Below are 23,318 nucleotides of genomic sequence, written 5' to 3'. Positions count from 1 at the left end.
TCTGTATCAGTTGACAAAAAATAGTTTACTTGTATGTGAAAAATAGCAGTGTCTATGATCACCATGTTCATGAAAAATAGCAGTGGTTATACCTACTGCTTTAAAAAAGATTGCAATAACTACAGTGGCTAGAAAAAAGTATTTACCTCCCTCTTGGAAGTTTTCATGTTTTATTGTTTTACAACGTTGAATCACAGTGGATTATATTTGACTTTTTTGACACTGATCAACAGAACAGACTCTTTTGTGTTAAAGTGAAAACAAATTTCTGCAAATTGGTCTAAATTTATTACAATTATTATACGCAAAATAATTTATTGCACAATTACTCACCCCCTTGAATTCAATATTTTGTACATTCTTTCTCAACTTTTTAACCCTTGAAATAATTTTCAGGTCTCAGGGAACCCCAGTGTAAAAATTATTATATCTACAGCTCATGGTACGTTAGCATGTAAGTTAGTACTTCAGTAAGTTGCAGATACAATATTCCAAAAATAATTGTCAATGCTCTTTTGAGTAGAGAATGAATTTTTAGCCAACCTTACTTGAAAAAAATAGGTAGTTAAGCTTAGCTTCCCTTTCTTGAAATGAATCTGTTTCTTTTCCTTTCATAAATTATAAAAACTCATAAGGAAAACATACTAAATTTCTCTTAAATAACTTGCTGAAGCCAAAATGGTATTTAATATATAAAAGGTAGGTTCAGTAGATTTAATTTAAATAAAGGTTGTAAATTGATTTTAATTCATACTATTTACAACATGAAAATTTATTGACAATGTTGAGTAGTAAAGTTACTAAAAACCATCAGCCAAAGCAATATGAAAAAAATATAGCCAAAGACACAATTTTATACAAGACTTTGAAAAAACATTTTCTTACTAAGTGACATGATCAGGCTCAAATATAGGCCTAACATGTGAAACCTGTGCTTGATTTTTGCTACACAAATACTCAATTCTGGGTTGAACTTGAGATGTGCACATATGGATTTCACCTTCAGCTGAAATAAGGTGATTTGTATCCTCGCTCTTGATGCTTGCTAAACAAGAAAAATCTTGCTCACACATGTAAGAAGTTGAAAACAGCAGCAAAATGTTTATTGTTTTCTTATGAATGGCAGGATATTCTTCATTCAGAGAAATCCAGAACTTGTCTAGGGCAGGTCAGTAAATCTCATCTTGAGTGCACGATCAGTCTACAGCTCACAAAGTTCTTTCTCTTCTCTCAAAGTCAAGTTTTCAGGCTGAGCAGCAGATTCAGAGAAAGGGTCCCTCACCCAGTCATACACTTTTGTTGAAAGGAAGGAAAATACTGTTGAATTTTGTTCTGCAGTTCTTCCAAGTGGTTTTCAATAAGATTTGAGATTTTCTGATATCCTTCCTCACTCTCAAGCCCAAGCAGCAGTGGACACATATCATGATTTTCTTTTGCAACATGATTTTTCCAAAGATTCAGTTTCCTTTTAAATCCAAGATCTTGTCACTTGAAGTCAAAGCATTGTCTCCAGGGCTTTGCAGAGACTTGTTCAACTGGTTCATGTGATGAAAAATATCTGTTAAGTAGACTAGTTTCTGCAGCCATTCTTTATATTCAAAACACTCAGCAAAGTCTGACCTATTCTTTTCTTGAAAGTACTCTTGCAATTCATCTTTCAGCTCAAACACCCTGTTGAGAACTCTTCCTCTGCTAAGCCACTGGATTTCTGTCTAGCAGGAGATTGGTGTGTTTGTTGTCCAAGTTTTCACATAGCTTTCTAAACATTCTCAACTTTGTTTAATAAAGTTTACCATTTTTGTAGCATCATCCAGAACTTTTTCATCTCATCTCCTAGAGTTTTTGACATCAGCACCTCTCTGTGAAGAAAGCAGTGTGTTGTGACAACGTCAGGATTTTCTTTTTTTTTACAACAGCAAAGCAGCAGGCCAGCAGCTGAGTCATGGCGTGTAAAAATTCCTTTCTTAGACTGAAAATTTCCCTCCAATTTTCAACTTCACAGGTAGCGTTTGTTCGCTCCCATAAGTCAGTAAGGGGAAGTTGGGGGAGATATTTGGGGAAATTGGGGAAGATAATTCAGGAAGGAGAGGCTGACGTCACAGCCCAAGTTCGGCGAGTCCATTTAATGCTTGGAAAAAGCACCTCATGCTCTTCATCAGCCTACCGTCCTCCCCTCCGTGCAATAAAGCACTCGCAAATTGTCAGCCTACTGGCTTCCCCTCTGTGCAATACACTATTCTCCAATTATCAATGGCCTTCCCTATCTTGTGTCAAAAACTGAGAACGCACATAGTCCTACTGGGCTGAGTGATCTCTAAGGAGATTGCTAATGGGGCTGCTCAGTTACTGCCCACCACTGTGAGCACTAGCATTGCGTGGTGCGTGAAGTTAAAAGAAATTTTTTTTTTAATCATGATCTCTCGCAAAATCCCAGTTGAGAAACCCTGATTTAGTAGATGCACCTTTGGCAGCAATTACAGCCTTGATTCTGTGTGGATAGGTCTCTATCAGCTTTGCACTTCTGGACACTGCAATCTTTCCCCATTCTTCTTTACAAAACTGCTCAGGCTCTGTCAGATTACATGGCGATCATGAGCGAACAGCCCTTTTCAAGTCCAGCCACAAATCCTCATTTGGATTGAGGTGTGGACCCTGACCTGACCATCCCAGGACATTACCTCTGTTGTTTTTAAGCCATTCCTGTGTGGCTTTGGCTTTACGCTCAGACTGATTGTGTTGCGGGAAAACAAATCTGCCAAGTCACAATTCTTTTGCAGACTGCATCAGGGTTTTCTCCAGCATTTCCCTGTATTTTGCTGTATTCATTTTACCCTCTACCTTCACAAGCCTTCCAGGGCCTGTTGCAGTGAAGCATCCCCACCCACAACATGATGCAACCACCACATTTCATGGTAGGGATGGACTGTTTTTGATGATGTGCGCAGTTTGACTTATGCCAAGCATAGCGTTTAGTCTGATGGCCAAAAAGCTCAATTTTGGTTTAATTAGGCCTTAGAAACTTCTTTCAGCTGACTTCAGGGTCTCCCACATGCCTTCTGGAAAACTGCAGCTGAGATTTCATGTGTGTTTTTTCCAACAGTGGCTTTCTCTTTGCCACTCTCCTATAAAGCCTTGACTGGTGAAGCCCCCGAGCAACAGTTGTTGTATGCACAGTCTCTCCCATCTCAGCCACTGAAACTTGTAACTCCTCCAGAGTTGTCATCAGTTTCTTGGTGGGCACCCTCACTAGTCTCCTTCTTGCACAGTCACTCAGTTTGTGAGGACAGCCTGCTCTAGACAGATTTACAGCTGTGCCATACTCTTTCCATTTCTTGATGATTGACTTAGCTGTACTCCAAGGGATATTCAGTGACTTGGAAATTTTCTTGTATCCATCTCTTGACTTGTGGTTTTCAATAACCTTTTTGCAGAGTTGCTTGGAAAGTTCTTTTATTCTCTTGGTGTAGTTTTTGCCAGGATACTGAAGCAGTTGGACCTTCCAGATACTGGTGTATTTTTACTCAGTCACTTTGACTGCAGACAGATGATCTCCATTTAACTAATTTGGCAGGGGAGTGGGAACCTGAGTGAAGAGACTCAGGATCGGATGGATGGTAAAAAAGCAAAGATAGCATGCAGTCAGATTGTCAGGAAGGGTAGGCATATGGTAGGACATAATTGCAGCCAGCAGGGTGAGCATCAGTGCATTAGGGATACAGAAACAAAAAGGGTAGCAAATGCAATACTCGAAGTGTTATATCTCAATGCATGGAGCATAAGAAATAAGGTGGATGATCTTGTACTTTCACAGATTGTTGGGTATGATGTTGTGGCCATCACTGAATCGTGGCTGAAGGATGGTTGCAGTTGGGAGCCGAGTGTCCAAGGTTACACGTTGTATCGGAGGGATAGGAAGCGGTGTGGCTCTGCTGGTAGAGAAAGACATCAAATCAGTAGAAAGATGTGACATAGGATCGGAAGATGTTGAATCCTAATGGGTTGAGTTAAGAAACTGCAAGGGTAGAAGGACTCCTGATGGCAGTTATATACAGGCCACCCGCAGGAGCTGGGATGTGGACACAGATTGCCACAGGAAATAGAAAAGGTGTGGAAGAGTCATGGTAGTCATGGGAGATTTCAATATGCAGGTCGATTGCGAAAATCAAGATTGTAATGGGTCTCAAGAGAATAAGTTTGTTTAATGCCTACAAGGTGGCTTTTTAGAGCAGTTTGTCATTGAGCCTACTAGGGTTTCAGCTGTATTACCATTTGTAGATTGGGTGTTATGTAATGAACTGGAGGTGATTAGGGAGCTTAAGGTAGAGGAACCCTTAGGAGGTAGTGATCACAATATGCTTGAGCTCAACTTGAAATTTGATAAGGAGAAAGTAAAGTCCTATGTAGCAAAGGTTCAGTGCAGTAAAGGAAATTACAGTGGTATAAGAGAGGAGTTGGCCAAAGTAACATGAAGGAGATGCTGGCAAGGTTGACAGCGGAGCAGCAATGGCTTGAGTTTCTCAGAAAAATGAGGAAGATGCAGGATAGATGTATTCCAAAAACAAAGAAATATTCAAATGGCAAAATAGTACAATCATGACTGACAAAGGAAGTCAAAGGTAATGTAAAAGCAAAAGAGAGGGTATACAACAAAGCAAAAATTAGTGGGAATATTGAGGATTGGGAAACTTTTAAAAACCTGCTGAGAGCACTAAAAGAATCATTCGGAAGGAATACATAAAATATGAAAAGAAGCTAGCAAAAAGCATCAAGGTGGATAAAAAAATAAAAGAGAGATGACAGTGAATAGAGAACCGCTGGAATATGAGGCGGAGAAAAAACGGGGACAAGGAGATAGCCGATGAACTAAATGAGTATTCTGCATCACTCTTCACTGTGGAAGACACCAGTGGTGTGCCAGATGTTGAAGGGTACCTAAGTCACCTGGACCAGATGAATTGCTGCCTGGGGTTCTGAAAGAGGTAGCAGTAGAGATTGCGGAGGCATTAATAATGATCTTTCAAAAATCATTGGACTAGAAAATTGTAAATATCACTCCACTCTTTAAGAAAGGAGGAAGGCAGCAGAAAGGAAATTATAGACCAGTTAGCCTGACCTCAGTGGTTGGGAAGATGTTAGAGTCAATTGTTAAGAATGAGGTTATGGAGTAATTGGTGACACAGGACAGATAGTACAAAGTCAGCATGGTTTCCTTAAGGGAAAATCCTGCCTGATGAACCTGTTGGAATTCTTTGAGGAGATGACAAGGATAGATAAAGGGGATGTAGTGGATGTTGTATATTTGGACTTCCAGAAAGGCTTTGACAAGGTGCCACACATGGGGCTGCTTGCCAAGTTAAATGGACATGGTAATACAGGAAAGTTATTGGCTGATTGGTAGGAGGCAGAGAATGGGAATAAAAGGAACCTTGTCTAGTTGGCTGCCAGTGACTAGTGGTGTCCACAGGGGTCTGTCTTGGGATTGCTTATCTTTATGCTATATATCAATGATTTAGATGATGGAATAGATGGCTTTGTTGCCAAGTTTATAGATGATTCAAAGATTGATGAAGGGACAGGTAGTGTTGAGGAAACAGGAAGCCTGCAGAAGGACTCAGACAGATTAGGAGAACGGGCAAGAAAGCGGCAAATGAAATACAATGTTGGAAAACGCATGGTCATGCACTTTAGTAGAAGAAATAAATGTGAAGACTATTTTCTGAACAGGGAGAAAATCCAGAAATCTGAGATGCAAAAGGACTTAGATAGAAAGAAATGCAGGAGATAGAAAAGGTATGTCAGAAGGGCAATGTTGGGGATTTTAACATAAAAGTGGATTGGGAAAATCAGGCCAGTACTGGACCTCAAGAGAGAGAATTTGTAGAATGTCTAAGGGATGGCTTTTTAGAGCAGCTTGTTGTTGAGCCCAATAGGGGATCGGCTGTGCTGGACTGGGAGTTGTGCAATGATCTGGAGGTGATAAGAGAGCTTCAGGTTAAGGAAAACGTGATCAATATGATCGAGTTCACTTTGAAATTTAAGAAGGAGAAACTAAATTCCTATGTGTCGGTATTTCAGTGGAATAAAGGAAATTATAGTGGCATGAGGGGGGAACTGGCAAAGGTTGACTGGAAAGGGACACTAGCAGGAAGGACAGCAGAGCAGCAATGGCTGGAGTTTCTGTGAAAAACGTCAGAAGTGCAAGACAGATGTATTCCAAATAAGAAGAAATTTTCGAATGGAAGAAGAACACTACGATGGCTGACAAGTGAAGTCAGAGGCAAAGTAAAAGCAAATGAGCGGGAATACAAAGTTAGTGGGATGATAGAAGATTGGGAAGCTTTTAAAAACTTGCAGAAGAAAACTAAGAAGGTCATTAGGAAGGAAAAGATGAATCATGAAAGGAAGCTGGCAACTAATATCAAAGAAGATACTAAAAGCTTTTTGAAGTATTTAAAGGGTAAAAGAGAGTTGAGGGTAGATATAGGACCAATAGAAAATGGCACTGGAGATATTGTAAGGAGAGACGCAGAGATGACAGAGGAACTGAATGCGTATTTTGCATCAGTCTTCACAGTGGAAGACATCTGCAGTATACCGGACATTCAAGAGCGTCAGGGAAGTGAAGCATGTGCAGTGAAAATTAAGACTGAGAAGGTGTACAGGAAGCTTAATGGTCTGAGAGTGGATAATTCTCCTGGACCTGATGGAATGCACCCTTGAGTTCTGAAGGAAGTAGCTGGCGAGATTGCGGAGGCATTAATAATGATCTTTCAAGAATCAACAGATTCTGGCATTGTACTGGATGACTGGAAAATTGCAAATGTTGCTCCACTATTGAAGAAGGGTGAGAGGCAGCAGAAAGGAAACTGTAGACCTGTTGGCCTGACATCAGTGATTGGGAAGTTGTTGGATTCGATTGTTAGGGATGAGATTATGGAGTACCTGGAGACACATGACAATATAGGCCAAAGCCAGCATGGTTTCCTGAGAGGAAAATCCTGCTTGACTAACCTACTGCAATTTTTTGAGGAAATTACAGGCAGGGTAGACAAAGGAGATACAGTAGATGTGGTGTACTTGGATTTTCAGAAGGCCTCTGATAAGGTGCTGCACATGAGGCTGCTTATCAAGATAAGAGCCCATGAAATTACAGGGGAGTTACTAGCATGGGTGGACTATTGGCTTGTTGGCAGAAAACAGTGAGTGGGAATAAAGGGATCCTATTCTGGCTGGCTGCCGATTACCAGTGAAGTTCCACAGGGGTTGGTGTTGGGACCTCTGTATTTTATGATATATGTCAATGATTTGGACTATGGGATAGTCATAGTCATAGTCATAGTCATACTTTATTGATCCCGGGGGAAATTGGTTTTCATTACAGTTGCCCATAAATAAAAAATAGTAATAGAACCATAAATAGTTAAATAGCAATATGTAAATTATGCCAGTAAATTATGAAATAAGTCCAGGACCAGCCTATTGGCTCAGGGTGTCTGACCCTCCAAGGAAGGAGTTGTAAAGTTTGATGGCCACAGGCAGGAATGACTTCCTATGACGCTCTGTGCTGCATCTTGGTGGAATAAGTCTCTGGCTGAATGTACTCCTGTGCCCACCCAGTACATTATGTAGTGGATGGGAGACATTGACCAAGATGGCATGCAACTTAGACAGCATCCTCTTTTCAGACACCACCGTGAGAGAGTCCAGTTCCATCCCCACAACATCACTGGCCTTACAAATGAGTTTGTTTATTCTGTTGGTGTCTGCTACCTTCAGCCTGCTGCCCCAGCACACAACAGCAAACATGATAGCACTGGCCACCACAGACTGGTAGAACATCCTCAGCATCGTCTGGCAGATGTTAAAGGACCTCAGTCTCCTCAGGAAATAGAGATGGCTCTGACCCTTCTTGTAGACAGCCTCAGTGTTCTTTGACCAGTCCAGTTTATTGTCGATTCGTATCCCCAGGTATTTGTAATCCTCCACCATGTCCACACTGACCCCCTGGGTGGAAACAGGGGTCACCGGTACCTTAGCTCTCCTCTGGTCTACCACCAGCTCCTTAGTATTTTTCGCATTAAGCTGCAGATAATTCTGCTCACACCATGTGACAAAGTTTCCTACCGTAGCCCTGTACTCAGCCTCATCTCTCTTGCTGATGCATCCGACTATGGCAGAATCATCCGAAAACTTCTGAAGATGACAAGACTCTGTGCAGTAGATGAAGTCCGAGGTGTAAATGGTGAAGAGAAAGGGAGACAAGACAGTCCCCTGTTGAGCCCCAGTGCTGCTGATCACTCTGTTGGACACACAGTGTTGCAAGCACATGCGCTGTGGTCTGCCAGTCAGGTAATCAAGAATCCATGACACCAGGGAAGCATCCACCTGCATCGTTGTCAGCTTCTCCCCCAGCAGAGCAGGGCGGATGGTGTTGAACGCACTGGAGAAGTCAAAAAACATGATCCTCACAGTGCTCGCTGGCTTGTTCAGGTGGGTGTAGACACGGTTCAGCAGGTAGACGATGGCATCCTCAACTCCTAGTTGGGGCTGGTAGGCGAACTGGAGGGGATCTAAGTGTGGTCTGACCATAGGCCGGAGCAGCTCCAGAACAAGTCTTTCCAGGGTCTTCATGATGTGGGAGGTCAACGCCACCGGTCTGTAGACATTGAGGCCACTGGGGCACGGCGTCTTCGGCACAGGGACGAGGCAGGACGTCTTCCACAGTACAGGAACTCTCCGGAGCCTCAGGCTCAGGTTGAATACATGGAGAAGTACTCCACATAGCTGAGGGGCACAGGCTTTGGGATTAATGGATTTGTGGCTAAACTTGCCGATGATACAAAGATAGGTGGAGGAGCAGGTAGTCTTGAGGAAACAGAGAGCCTGCAAAGAGACTTAGATAGTTTAGGGGAATGGACAAAGAAGTGGCAAATGAAATACAATGTTGGAAAGTGTATGGTCATACACTTTGGTGGAAGAAATAAACGGTCACACTATTACTTAGATGGGGAGAGAATTCAAAATGCAGAGTTGCAAAGGGACTTGAGGGTCCTTGTGCAGGGTACCCTAAAGGTTAACTTGCAGGTTGAGTCAGTGGTGAAGAAGGCAAATGCAACGTTGGCATTCAGAGGTATAGAATATAAGAGCAAGGATGTGATGTTGAGGCTCTATAAGGCACTCGCGAGGCCACACTTGGAGTATTGTGTACAATTTTGGGCACCTTATTTTAGAAAGGATATACTGACATTGGAGAGGGTTCAGAGAAGATTCATGAGAATGATTCCAGGAATGAAAGGGTTACCGTATGAGGAATGTCTGGCAGCTCTTAGGCTGTATTCCCTGGAGTTCAGGGTAATGAGGGGTGATCTCATAGAAACATTCCGAATGTTAAAAGGCCTGAACAGATTAGATATGGCAAAGTTATTTCCCATGGTAGGGGATTCTAGAGGGCACGACTTCAGTATTGAAGGACATCCATTTAGAACAGAGATGTGGAGAAATTACTTTAGTCAGAGGGTGGTAAATCTGTGGAATTCGTTGCCACGAGTGGCTGTGGAGGCCAAGTCATTGGGTGTATTTAAGGCAGAGATAGATAGGTTCTTGATTAGTCAGGGCATCAAAGGGTATGGGGTGAAAGCAGGGGAGTGGGGGATGACTGGAAGAACTGGATCAGCCCATGAGTGAATGGTGCAGCAGACTCAATGGGCTGAATGGCCTACTTCTGCTCCTATATCTTACGATCTTATGACCTTATGACTTGGGAGTCCTTGGGCACAACACCTTGAAGGTTAACTTGCAGATAGAGTTGATGGTGACGAGAGAAAATGTAACGTTAGCATTCATTTCAAGATGTCTAGATTCCAAGAGCAGGGATATGATGCTGAGGCACTGGTGAAGTCTCACCCAGAGTATTGTGAACAGTTTTGGGCTCCTCATCATCTTCTTTTGATTGAGGCATGACTGCACAGGTGTGTGAATGTCAACGAGTTAGACTGACATGAAGAATTTGAAAGGAGAGAGGTTTTTCTTCGGTGGTTTGATTGAGACATTACTGCGCAGGTGTATGGATGTCAGTGAGTTAGTCTGGCGGGAAAAAAAAAGACAGATTTATAGAGTGGGCACCAGAGTAGAGGGAGTCAGAACAGGAGGGCTTTGGCTCAACGGGGCTTTGGCGATAACTGGTCGAGGCGAGGAAAGTCACTTGTGAAGAATAGGAATAGGAAGTATGTCTGTGAGGCCAGTGTTCTGTACCGGGTGTCAGATGTGGGATGTCTGGGAGACTCGCAGCCTCCTGGATGACCATATCTGCGCCAGGTGCATCGAGCTGCAGCTCCTTAAGGACCAGGTTAGGGAACTGGAGATGCAGCTCGATGACTTTCGTCTGGTCAGGGAAAATGAGGAGGTGATAGAAAGGAGCTATAGGCAAGTAGTCACACCGGGGCGGGGGGAGACAGATAAGTGGGTAACAGTCCTGAGAGGGAAGGGCAAGAAGCAGGTACTAGAGAGTACCCCTGTGGCTGTCCCCCTTAACAATACGTACTCCTGTTTGAGTAATGTTGGGGTGGCTGACCTACCTGGGGGAAGCAAAAGTGGCTGCACTTCTGGCACAGAGTCTAGACTGTGGCTCAGTAGGGTAGGGAAAGGAAGAGGATGGCAGCAGTGATAGGGGACTCTATAGTTAGGGGGGCAGACAGGCAATTCTGTAGATGCAAGAAAGAAACACAGATGGTAGTTTGCCTTCCAGGTGCCAGGGTCCGGGATGTTTCTGATCGCGTCGACGATATCCTGAAGTGGGAAGGTGAACAGCCAGAGGTCGTGGTACATATTGGTACCAACGACATAGGCAGGAAAAGGGAGGAGGTCCTGAAAACAGACTACAGGGAGTTAGGAAAGAAGTTGAGAAGCAGGACTGCAAAGGTAGTAATCTCCAGATTACTGCCTGTGCCACGCGACAGTGAGTATAGGAATAGAGTGAGGTGCAGGATAAATGCGTGGCTGAGGGATTGGAGCAGGGGGCAGGGATTCATTGGGACCTCTTTTGGGGCAGGCATGATCTGTTCAAAAAAGACGGGTTGCACCTGAATCCCAGGGGGACCAATATCCTGGCAGGAAGGTTTGCTAAAGCTACTGGCGAGAGCTTAAACTAGAATTGCTGGTGGGTGGGAACCTTTCTAAAGAGACGGAGGAAGCTGCGGTTGGCTCACAAATAGAGACAGTGCGAGAGGAAGGATAGGCAGGTGATAGAGAAGGGGTGCATTCAGGCTGATGGTTTGAGATGTGTCTATTTTAATGCAAGAAGCATCATGAACAAAGCAGATGAGCTTAGAGTGACGATCAGTACTTGGAGCTATGATGTTGTGGCTATTACAGAGACTTGGATGGCTCAGGGGCAGGAATGGCTACTTAGAGTGCCAGTCTTTAGATGGACAAAGAGGGAGGCAAAAGAGGTGGGGCGTGGCACTGTTGATCAGAGATAGTGTCACGGCTGCAGAAAAGGAGGAAGTCATGGAAAGATTGTCTACTGAGTCTCTGTGGGCAGAAGTTAGAAACAGGAAGGGGTCAATAACTCCACTGGGTGTATTTTATAGACCACCCAATAGTAACAGGGACATCGAGGAGCAGATAGGGAGACAGATTCTGGAACAGTGCAGTAATAACAGGGTTGTTATAATGAGGGATTTTAAGTTCCCCAATATTTATTGGCATGTGCCTAGAGCAAGGGGTTTAGGTGTGTTCAGAAAGGTTTCCTGACACAGTATGTAGATAAGCCTACAAAAGGAGAAGTTGTACTTGATCTGGTATTGGGAAATGAACCTGGTCAGGTGTCAGGTCTCTCAGTGGGAGAGCATTTTGAAGATAGTGATCACAATTCTTTCCCCTTTACCATAGCATTGGAGAGGGATAGGAACAGACAAGTTAGGAAAGTGCTTCATTAGAGTAAGGGGAAATAGCGTTTCATTGGAGTAAGGGGAAATATGAGGCTATCAGGCAGGAACTTGAAAGCATAAATTGGGAACAGCTGTTCTCAGGGAAATGTACGGCAGAAATGTGGCAAATGTTCAGGGGATATTTGCATGGAATTCTGTACAGGTACGTTCCAATGAGACAGGGAAAGGATGGTAGGGTACAGGAACCATGGTGTACAAAAGCAGTTGAAAGTCTAGTCAAGAACAGAAGAAAAGCTTACGAAGGGTTCAAAAAACTAGGTAATGATAGAGATTTAGAAATTATAAGGCTAGTAGGAAGGAGCTTAAGAATGAAATTATGAGAGCCAGAAGGGGCCATGAGAAGGCCTTGGCAAGCAGGATTAAGGAAAACTCCAAGGCATTCTGAAAGTATGTGAAGAGCAACAAGCTAAGACATGTGAGAATAGGACCAATCAAGTGTGACAGTGGGAAAATGTGAGTGGAACCGGAGAACATAGCAGAGATACTTGATGAATACTTTACTTCAGTATTCACTATAGAAAAGGACATTGGAAATTGTAAGGATGACTTACAGCAGACTGAAAAGCTTGAGCATATAGACATTAAGAAAGAGGATGTGCTGGAGCTTTTAGAAAGGAACTAGCTGGATAAGTCGCCGGGACTGGATGAGGTGTACCCCAGGCTACTGTGGGAGGCAAGGGAGGAGATTGCTGAGCCTCTGGCAATGATCTTTGCATCATCAGTGGGGATGGGAGAGGTTCCAGAGGATTGGAGGGTTGCAGATGTTGTTCCCTTATTCAAGAAAGGGAGTAGTGATAGCCCAAGAAATTATAGACTAGTGAGCTTTATTTCAGTGGTTGGTAAGTTGATGGAGAAGATACTGAGAAGCAGGATTTATGAGAGGCATAATATGATTAGGAATAGTCAGCATGGTTTTGTCAAAGGCAGGTCATGGCTTACAAGCCTGATTGAATTTTTTGAGCATGTGACTGAACACAGTGATGAAGGTAGAACCGTAGATTTAGTAAATATGGATTTCAGCAAGGCATTTGACAAGGTACTCCACGCAAGGCTTATCGAAAAAGTAAGGAGGCATGGGATCCCAGGGGACATTGCTTTGTGGATCCAGAATTGGCTTGCCTACGGAAGGCAAAGAATGGTTGTAGATGGGTCATATTCTGAATGGAGGTTGCTGACCAGTGATGTGCCTCAGAGATCTGTTCTGGGACCCCTTCTCTTCATGATTTTTATAAATGACCTGGATGAGGAAATGGAGGGATGGGTTAGTAAATTTGCTGATGATACAAAGGTTGGGGCTGTTGTGGATAGTGTGGAGGGCTGTTATAGCGGGACAGCCCGCTATAACAGTCATGGACTTCTTCATCAAGTTATGGTATTGTTGCACTGTTGTAACTATAGATTATAATTATGTGGTTTTGTTAGTTTTTTTTCAGTTTTGATTTGTCCTGTGCTTTGTGATATCACACCGGAAGAAATATTGTATCATTTCTTAATGCATGCATTACTAAATGACAATAAAAGAGGACTGCATGTCTTCATAATCTAAACATCGATAGGATGCAAATCTGGGCTGAGAAGTGGCAGATGGAGTTCAACCCAAATACGTGTGAGGTGGTTCATTTCAGTAGGTCAAATATGATGGCAGAATATAGTATTAATGGTAAGACCCTTGGCAATGTGGAAGATCAGAGGGATCTTGGGGTCTGAATCCATAGGACACTCAAAGTTGCTAAGCAGGTTGAATATGTGGTTAAGAAGGCATACGGTGTATTGGCCTTCATCAACCGTGGGATTGAGCTTAGGAGCCGAGAGGTAATGTTGTAGCTATATAGGACCCTGGCCAGACCCCACATGGAGTACTGTGCTCAGTTCTGGTCGCCTCACTACAGGAAGGATGTGGAAACTATAGAAAGGGTGCAGAGGAGATTTACAAGGATGTTGCCTGGATTGGAGAGCTTGCCTTTTGAGAATAGGATGAGTGAACTCGGCCTTTTCTCTTTGGAGTGACGGAGGATGAGAGGTGTCCTGATAGAGGTGTATAAGCTGATGAGAGGCATTGATCGCGTGGATAGTCAGAGGTTTGGAAGTAGGTACAGAGGAGATGTCAAGGGTAAATTTTTTACGCAGAGAGTGGTGAGTGCGTGGAATGGGCTGCCGGCAACAGTGGTGGAGGCGGATATAATAGGGTCTTTTGAGAGTCTCCTGGACAGGTACATGGAGCTCAGAAAAATAGAGGGCTATGGGTAACCCTAGGTAATTTCTAAGGTAAGGACGTGTTCGGCACAACTTTGTGGGCCAAAGTCCCCCTATTGTGCTGTAGGTTTTCTATGTTTCTATGAAAAGATGTGCTGGCATTGGAGAGAGTTCAGAAGAGGTTCACAAGGATAATTCTGGGAATGATAGTGTTATCATACAAGGAACTTTTGATGGCTCTGGGTCTGTACTCGCTGGAATTTAGAAAGATCGGGGGGGATCTCATTAAAATCTTTCAAATGTTGAAAGGCCTAGGCAGAGTGGATGAGGAAAGGATGCTTCGCATGGTAGGGGATTCAAGGACAAGAGGGCACAGCCTCAGGATGGAGGGGCATCCTGTAAAAACAGAGATGCAGAGAATTTTCTTTAGCCAGAGGCTGGTGAACTTGTGGAATTTATTACCACAGGCTGCTTGGGGTATTTGAGGCAGAGCATGATAGGTTCTTGATAGGACACAGCATCAAAGGTCATGGGGAGAAGGCTGGGGAAAAAAGGATCAACCATGATTACATGGTGGAGCAGACTTGATGGGCCAAATGGCCTAATTCTTCACCGCATCCCACCCCCTCCACCACAGGCATCCTCTGGTTGTTTGGATTTTTTGTATTTCATTGGTGCTAATTCAGCAGATCAGCAGAAAGGAGCCTATCCAGTGCAAGTGGATAGATGTCCTAAAAGGTATGGTCCAGTCTCTAATTCTGGTGACTATCTGCCTCATGCTACTAACAGCTAGCAGTATCTTATTTAATAATCCTTCACTACAGGATATCAACATATGTGGCTGTGGCACGGATTATACTGTAGCAGTGGATATTCCTACGGCACGATATCGCTGCACTCCTGAATATATTCTGCCTCTTCTTCAGTTGTTCTTCAGGGTTGAGGATGACTTGCTCCTGCTTCAGTCCTTTGAGTTTACAGATCCAGTGACTCTGTCTCTCTGGTGCTTGACAGGATGGTCAGGTGAGTAGTTTGGGTGAGCTGGGGGGCCTTTTCTGCTGCTTGTGTAGGACTTTAGTGAACTCCCAATGAATGGACACGGTTCTCATTACAAACCTAAATACTTCTTCACCATTTCAGCAGCCGCTTTCCAGAGAATGGATTTTACATTTTTGCACTTTGAGTACATCCCTGTTTCATGGAGACATGAGAGACTGCAGATGCTGGAATGAATCAGGAGCAACACAAATACTGGAGGTGGTGTCTATGGTTTTCAGTCGGGTGCCAGACACTAGGAGAGATTTGGCAGGGGGCGGGTGCCCGGCACTCGGCCGGGGGCCGTGGTTGAGTGGTTGGCGACTTGGGCCGGCTCCCCCACCGGAATTAATCTGGTGAGGAGAGCGGTGCCAAGGCGGCCAGCGAGAACAAACTGGAGGAGAGGCTGTACTCGATGTTGTCACAAGATCGAAAAAGATGGAGGTGCATAGCCGCCAACCCCGGATTCGGGACGGCACCCACTGACTGACTGACTGACTGACTGGTGTCTATGCAGGGAAATGGGGAGCTGACATTTTGGATCAAGACTCTGTGAGAAGCCTTGTCTTGTTTCCTGAAGCCTTGGATGTTGTTGAGGTCCTCAATATTCCAACATGTAACAAGGTTAGATGGAGCCTAACATCATAAATGGCTGTGATGTTGTGATACTTCACTCCCCAATGAGCTAAAGACTTTTAAAGGGAGAACTAAGCTACTTGTGCAAATAGATAGATAGATAGATAGATATACTTTATTAATCCCGAGGGAAATTGGGTTTCGTTACAGCCGCACCAACCAAGAATAGAGCGTAAATATAGCAATACAAAATTCCTGCAGCATATGGTGACTCTGTGATATCTGTCTCAGAGGGCGGCGTCAGAACATCTTTCTGAACCCTTGCAGGGTGTCAGGCCCTGATGGTGTACCTAGCAGGGTACTGAAAACCTGTGCCAACCAGTTGTCTCGAGTGTTCAAGGACACCTTCAACCTCTCATTGCTGCAGTCTGAGGTTCCCACCTGCTTCTAAAAGGCATCGATCAAACATGTGCCCAAGAAGAGTTAGCAATTGTTGCCTAGAAGCACTCTCATCTACTGTGATGAAGTACTTTAAGAGGCTGGTCATGACTCGAACTAATTCCTCCCTGTGTAAGGACTTTGACCTGCTGAAGAAATCCTACGTCTGACTGCTGTTTATTGATTACAGCTCAGCGATCAATACTGTCGTCCCCTTCAAAACCTGGCCCTCTGTACCTCCCTCTGCAATTGATCCTTGCCTTCCTCATTGGGAGACCACAGTCTGTGCAGATCAGAAATAATATCTCCTCCTTGCTAAAATACACCAACCCTCACTGAGGGTCAGCAGTGAAAAGGTTGAGCAGTTTCATGTTCCAGCATGTCAAACTCTCTTGAAGGTCTGTCCTGGGCCCAACATAATGATGCAATTACAAAGAATGCGCACCAGTTGCTATACTTCATTATAAGTTTGAGGAGATTTGGTATGTCACCGAAGAATTAACAAATTTCTATTGATGTACCATGGAGAGCTTTCTGATTGGTTGCATCAATATCTGGTTTGAAGGCTCTGATGGACTGGATCAGAAAAGGCTGCAGAGGGTTGTAATCTCAGCCAGATCTATCAAGGGCACTAGATTCCCAAGCACCAGGGATGTTTTAAAAAGGCAGCATCCATCATTACGGACCCACACCATCTAGGTCATGCCCTCTTCTCATTACGACCGTCGGGGAGAAAGTACAGGAGCCTGAAGATACACTCACAGAGTTTAGGAACAGCTACTTCCTCTCTACTGTCGATTTTTGAATGGTCCTTGAGCCCATGAACTATATTGTTCTCTTTTTGCACGACTTTTTTTATTCTGCTTATTGTAACTTTCTCGTATTTTTGTATATTTCACTCTACTGCTGCTGCAAAACTACACATTTCATTACATATGCCTGTGATTAAAAAAAGCCTGATTCTGATTTTGACAAGGATATCATTAACACCTGGATTTCAGCACAACACTTGGATGTCATGACAATGCTTAGATGTTGTTCTAACATCTGGATATCTCTACAGCACCTGTTTATTACAACATCTGGTCCTCAGTTCTACCCAAGATTCACAACGCATTACAATGCCCAAATGTCACGCCACTTGGAGATCCAGTTGATATATTTTCCTCATTCTGCACATTCAATGAGACATACTGAGCTATTTGCAAGTGAATACAGTTTATCCTTGAATTTTATAATTTAACTGTCCAGGTTCTGAGATGGCTGCTTAGATGCCAAAACTGTGCAAACAAAGGGGTGCTTGACAAACCCCAGCTTGCCCCTGTAGTGCCCCAACCCCGGATGTCCTCCACCTGGTCCAAACATGCCCTCTCACCAAAATCCGAGATGGCTTTGCCGCAGTCCATCGATGTGGCTACGAGCTGGTGGAGTGGGGGCTTGACAGAAACCGGTTAGAACTGGGAAGAGAAAAACACCCACCGTATGAAACACCAGGTTGTCACTTTTGCATCATAGAGGGGTCATTCTTCTTAATCATGTGTAACCTGTGGCCCTCAGGCCTATCCATTCATCAAGGACAAATACGTAGTGTAGTGCCGTTGAATCTTCTCAGAAATTGCCACATTAAGGGTGGATTGGTAGGCTGATACCTGTAGTTTCAGGCCTTAAGCCACTCCAATTACTTGATGAATCATCACTGATTAGTAAATCATAGAGGTTTGTACACTGCTTAGCATCGTTATTTCTACCTGGTGGAAACTCACCAATAACCTTCTCCTCAGAGGCTGACTGCCCCATGAAACTACATTCACTTTTATCTTAGCAAAACCAGATTTTGATACTGAAGCTCCAATCCGGCAATTGTCTTCTAAGATCAATGTCACGCTGTGACGTTATTTGCTGACGGTACCGCTCTCTTTGGCCGAATCAAAGGTGGCGAGAATCAGCAAATAGGAGGGCGGCTGAACACCTGGCTGAGTGGCGTCGCAACAACCGTCTCTCACTCTGGCTCAGCACGACCGAGCAACTGATAATGGACTTCAGGAGGAGGAAACCAGAGGTCCATAGCCAGTCCTCATCGGGGGATCAAAAGTGGAGAGGGTGAGCAACTTCAAATTCCTCAGGGTTATCATTTCAAAAGACCTGTCCTGGGCACAGCACCTAAGTGCAGTTACGAAAAAAGCTCCAGAGCACCTCTGCTTCCTTAGATGCAAGGATTTGGCAAATTATCTAAAACTTTGACAGACTTCTACAGATGTCTGGTGGAGAGTACATTGACTGGTTGCATCTCAGTCTGGTATGGAAACACCAATGCCGTTGAATGGAAAATCTTACAAAAAGTAGTGGATAGGGCCCAGTCAAGCACAGGTAAAGCCCTCCCCATTATTGAGCACGTGGAGTGTTGTCATAGGAAACAAGAATCCATTATCAGGGACTCCCCCCCCCCCCCCCCCCCACCATCCAGCTGATGCTCTCTTCTCGCTGCGGCCATCTGGAAGAGGGCGCAGGAGTTCAGGGCTCACACTGCTAGGCTCAGGAACAGTTATTACCCTTCAAACATCAGGCTCTGAACCAGTGAGGATAAATTCATTCGACTTCACTTGCCCCATCACTGAATTGTTCCCACAACCTATGGATTAACTTTCAAGGACTCTACACCTCATGTTCTTGATATTTATTGCTTATTTGTTATTATTATTTTTTATTTATTTATTCCCAGCTTAAGCTGGTAAAATGGGCATAGCCGACCTCTGATATTTTATAACCTCTTTCAGCATATCTATTGTAACTTGAGGTATTTACATTTTTTCAATCACGTGTGTGTGTGTGTGTTTTCTCTTTCCTCCCTAGTCCAGCTTGCTTCTTGATTGTGTGTTACCCTGTTTGACCAGGTATCAGGCCAAAAAATTCATTATCTTTGTGTTTGTTGGTAATTCTGTCCTAGGGTTGCTGACACTTTGGGGCGTCGAATTAGGTTTCAATGTCCTATCTAAACATTTTTCACTGTTTCTGAAATGATAATTCTGTTTTCTTTGTCTGGGGCACTTCATGTGTCTACTTAGTCTGACTTTGTATGCACCAAGCTTTTGTTTCGGTGTATCTAAAATCTCCACAGAGTTTTTGTTAGGTTGATAGTATCTTGTATGGACCTTATGCTTCCTTTGTATTTCTTAGCTTAACTTTCTTGCTGGGATTATCCATTTTATACTCCATTAGATGGGATGTTTCTGTTCTTAAGGTTTCAATTTTGTTTTTTAATCTCTTCTTCTGTTATCCTTCCTATTAAAACATTATTATTATTATTATTATTATTATTATTTTCTCATTTGTATTTGCACAGCTTGTTGTCTTTTGCACATTGCTTTTTTTATCCGCCCTCTTTGGTCCAGTCTTCAATTGATCCAATTATGCTTCTTCTACATGCTGAGCATGCCCGCAAGAAAATGAATCTCTGGGTTGTATATGGTGATATGATGACTTATATGTACTTTGATTATTTACTTTGAAATTTGAACATTGATTTGGCAAAAACAAACACATCATCAAAAGGCTACAGAGATACTAGTTCAAAAGTTACGAAGCCTTTGAAATGGAAATTCAGATTCAGATAGTGGAACGTATTGAAGGCTCTATTTTAACATGCAGTCAATCGTGCATGTAAATTCCTTCTGAGATTCTTTTTAATTGCATCCACCCCATGGATCAGCATGAGCAGATAAATATTAGTTCTCTTAAACACTCAGTTGTAGATATCAGCTCTGTCTCCGTCTGCTAAATCATTTGAACTGGTGCACTTGCGAAACTAATCAGATTAATTTTTCAATGGGACATGTCAATGGCTTGATAATTTAAAATACAACCTTATTCTCCTGAGTCACATTAATCCTTTCTTTTTGTGCCATTTTTATGTAACTTCATCATGCCTGAGACCCATCCCTCAACATTATCATCAAGATCACCTTTGATCAAAATCAACATTAGAATTAAAAGCAAAAGTATGTCTTGTCTGTCTAGGTACCATATCCAATGTGTACTTTGGTGACCATGGTTTTCCATATAGATCTATCCTTCGTTTTTTGGATGACTTCCATTTCCTCGATGTGTAGCCACCTGGCTATGCTTTTGATGTACATAAGCCAAGGTCTTCCTCTAGATTTGCTCCCCTCAATCTTTCCAGAGAGTATGAGTTTTTCTAATTCATCTTTCCACATGATGTGCCCTAGGAATCTGAGTTGTCTTTCTCTTATTGTTGGTATGAGTGATCGAACTGCTTGAGCTCTTCTGAGAACTTCATTTGATGTGTGTGTGGTTCATGATATTTTTAACATTCTCCTGTAGAACCATAATTCAGCTGCTTCTAGTCTCTTTTCCATTGCTGGGGAAATGGTCCAGCATTCACTTCCATAAATCAGGATAGAATAAATGTAGCACTGCAGTATTCTGTTTTTAGTGTACGTGCTCATCTCTCTGTCTGTTAATATGGTCTTCATTTTATGTATATTATGTATATATATAAAGGTATGTATATTATCAGATATAGGAGCAGAATGAGGCCATTTAACCCATTGAGTCTGCGCACCATTGCATCATGGCTGATCCATTTCCCTCTCAGCACCAATCTCCTGTCTTCTCCCTGTATCCCTTCATGCCTTGACTATTCAAGAATCTATCAACCTCTTCCTTAAGTATACTCAATGGCCTCCACAGCTGCCTGTGGCAGCAAATTCCACAGATTCACCACTCTTTCACTAAGGAAATTTCTCCTCATCTCCAGTCTAAATGAATGTCTGTCTATTCTAAGGCTGTGTCCCTGGTCTTAGACTCCCCCACTGTAGGAAGCATCTTGTTTCAATCTAATCTATCAAGGCCTCTCAATGTTCAATAGGTTTCGATGAGATCACCCATTATTCTTCTGAATTCCAGTGAGTACAGGCACAAAGCCATCAAACACTCCTTGTATGATAAGCCTTTCAATCCCAGAATCATTTTTGTGAACTTCCTTTGGACCTTCTCCAATGTCAGCACATCTTTTCTTAGGTAAGGGGCGCAAAACTGCTCACAGTACTCCAAGTGAGGCCTCACCAGTGCCTTATAAAACCTTAACATTACATTCTTGCCTTTATATTCCAATCCTCTCATAATGAATGCTAACATTGCATTTGCCTTCCTCACCACCAACTCAACATGCAAATTAACCTTTAGGGAGTCCTGAATGAGGACACCCTAGTCCCTTTGCACCTCTGATTTTTGAATTTTCTCCCATTTAGAAAATAGTCTACTCTTTCATTTCTTCTACCAAATAGCATGACGATATACTTCCCAACACTATATTCCATTTGCCACTTCTTTGCCCATTTTCCTCATCTGCTTCTGTCGCCTCCCTGCTTCCTTAGCACTACCTGCCCCTTGTGCCTTATCACTGTCTTAGAGGACGTGAAACTTGTTTTGTGGCAGCAATACAGTGCTCACGTAAAATCACTATAAATTACCACGGAGATAAATAGTGCAAAAGAGAAGAATACTGAGATAATGTGTATGGGTTCATGGATCACTCAGAAATCTGATGATGGACGGGAAAAAGCTGTTCTTATATCACTGAGTATGGGTCGTCTGGCTCCTGTATCTCTGCCCCCATAGTAGTAATGAGAAGGCAAGATGTCCTCAATGGCGAGAGTCCTTAATGATAGATTTTGTTTTCTTGTGGCATGTCTCTTGAAGCTGTCCTCAATGGTGAGGAAGGCTGTGCCTGAGATGGAGCTGGCTGAGTTCATAATCCTCTGCAGCCTCTTGTGATTCGCTGTATTTGAGCCTCTACTCCAGGTGGTGATACGTGATACGTGATCCATTCAGAATTCACCCCACCATATATCCACAGAAATTCTCAAGAGTCTTTGGTGAAATACCAAATCTCCTCAAACTCCAGTGAAGCAGAGCTGCCAATGTGCTTTCTTCATGATTGCATCACTATGTCAGGTCCAGAGTAGACCCCCTGAGTTGCTGACACTCAGGAATTAGAAGCTGCACACCTTTCCCACTGCTGATGCCTCAATGATGGCTGGTCTGTGTTTTCTCAACTTCCCTCTCTTGAAGTCCACAATCATCTTGCTGATGTTGAGTGTGACGCTGTTGTTGCGGCACTACTCAACCAGCTGATCTATCTTACCCTTGTATGCCTCCTCATCGCCATCTGTGATTTCACTAACAACAGTGGTGTCACTTGTGACTTCATGAATAGCATTTGAGCTTTTGAGAGAGTAGAGCTGTGGGCTAGGCACACATCCTTGAGGTGCACTTGTGTTGATTTTCAGTGAGGAGATCTTATTACTGATCCACACTCACTGTGGTCTCCCAGTTTGGGAGCCAAGTATCCCGTTACAGAGGGCCAGGTTTAGAATCTTGATGATTAATTGAGGGGCTGATGCTATTGAATGCTAAGTTGTAATTCATAAACAGCAGCCTGACATGTTTTGCTGTTGTCTAGATGCTCAGCAGCAGAATCAAGAGCCAGTGAGATTACATTCATTTTAGACAACAGGCAACTTGCAATAGGTCCACGTTCTTGCTCGGGCAGGAGTCACTTCTGGCCATAACCAACCTCTCAAAGCACTTCATCACAGTGCTGCTGGGCAAAAATCATTGAGACATCGCGCCCTGTTGATTTTTGGGCACCGAATTGATGGATGCCCTTTCAAAGCAGGTGAGAACCTCAGACTGCAGCAGTGAGAGATTGAAAATGTCCCTGAACACTCCAGTCCATTGATTGGCGCAGGCTCTCAGTAGCCTGGCAGCTACACCATCAGGGCCTGAGGCTTTATGAGGATTTACCCACTTGAAAGATGTTCTGACGTTGGCTCCGAGACAATTCTCACAGATATAGCTCATTGCTCCTCCTCTCAGTCCAGGGGCAGATACTCAGCATGGTGGATGTCACATTTTACTGCTAATAAAAGCATTTCAAACTGAAATGAAAAAGTGATTACCTCACTGGTGAGTGAAGCGTTGCAGCAAAATTCAGATGTCCCTTTTAATTGGAGCACTCATCACTTCAGTTCATCTGCCACGTGTTGGATACCACATGTGATTGATCGTCTTTGCATAGTAACATAAATATTTACGTACATACACCAT

Source organism: Mobula birostris, chromosome 9 (assembly GCF_030028105.1).
Source record: "Mobula birostris isolate sMobBir1 chromosome 9, sMobBir1.hap1, whole genome shotgun sequence".
NCBI lineage: Eukaryota > Metazoa > Chordata > Chondrichthyes > Myliobatiformes > Myliobatidae > Mobula > Mobula birostris.
The sequence above is the reverse complement of the archived record's forward strand: the minus strand, read 5'-3'. Positions refer to the sequence as shown.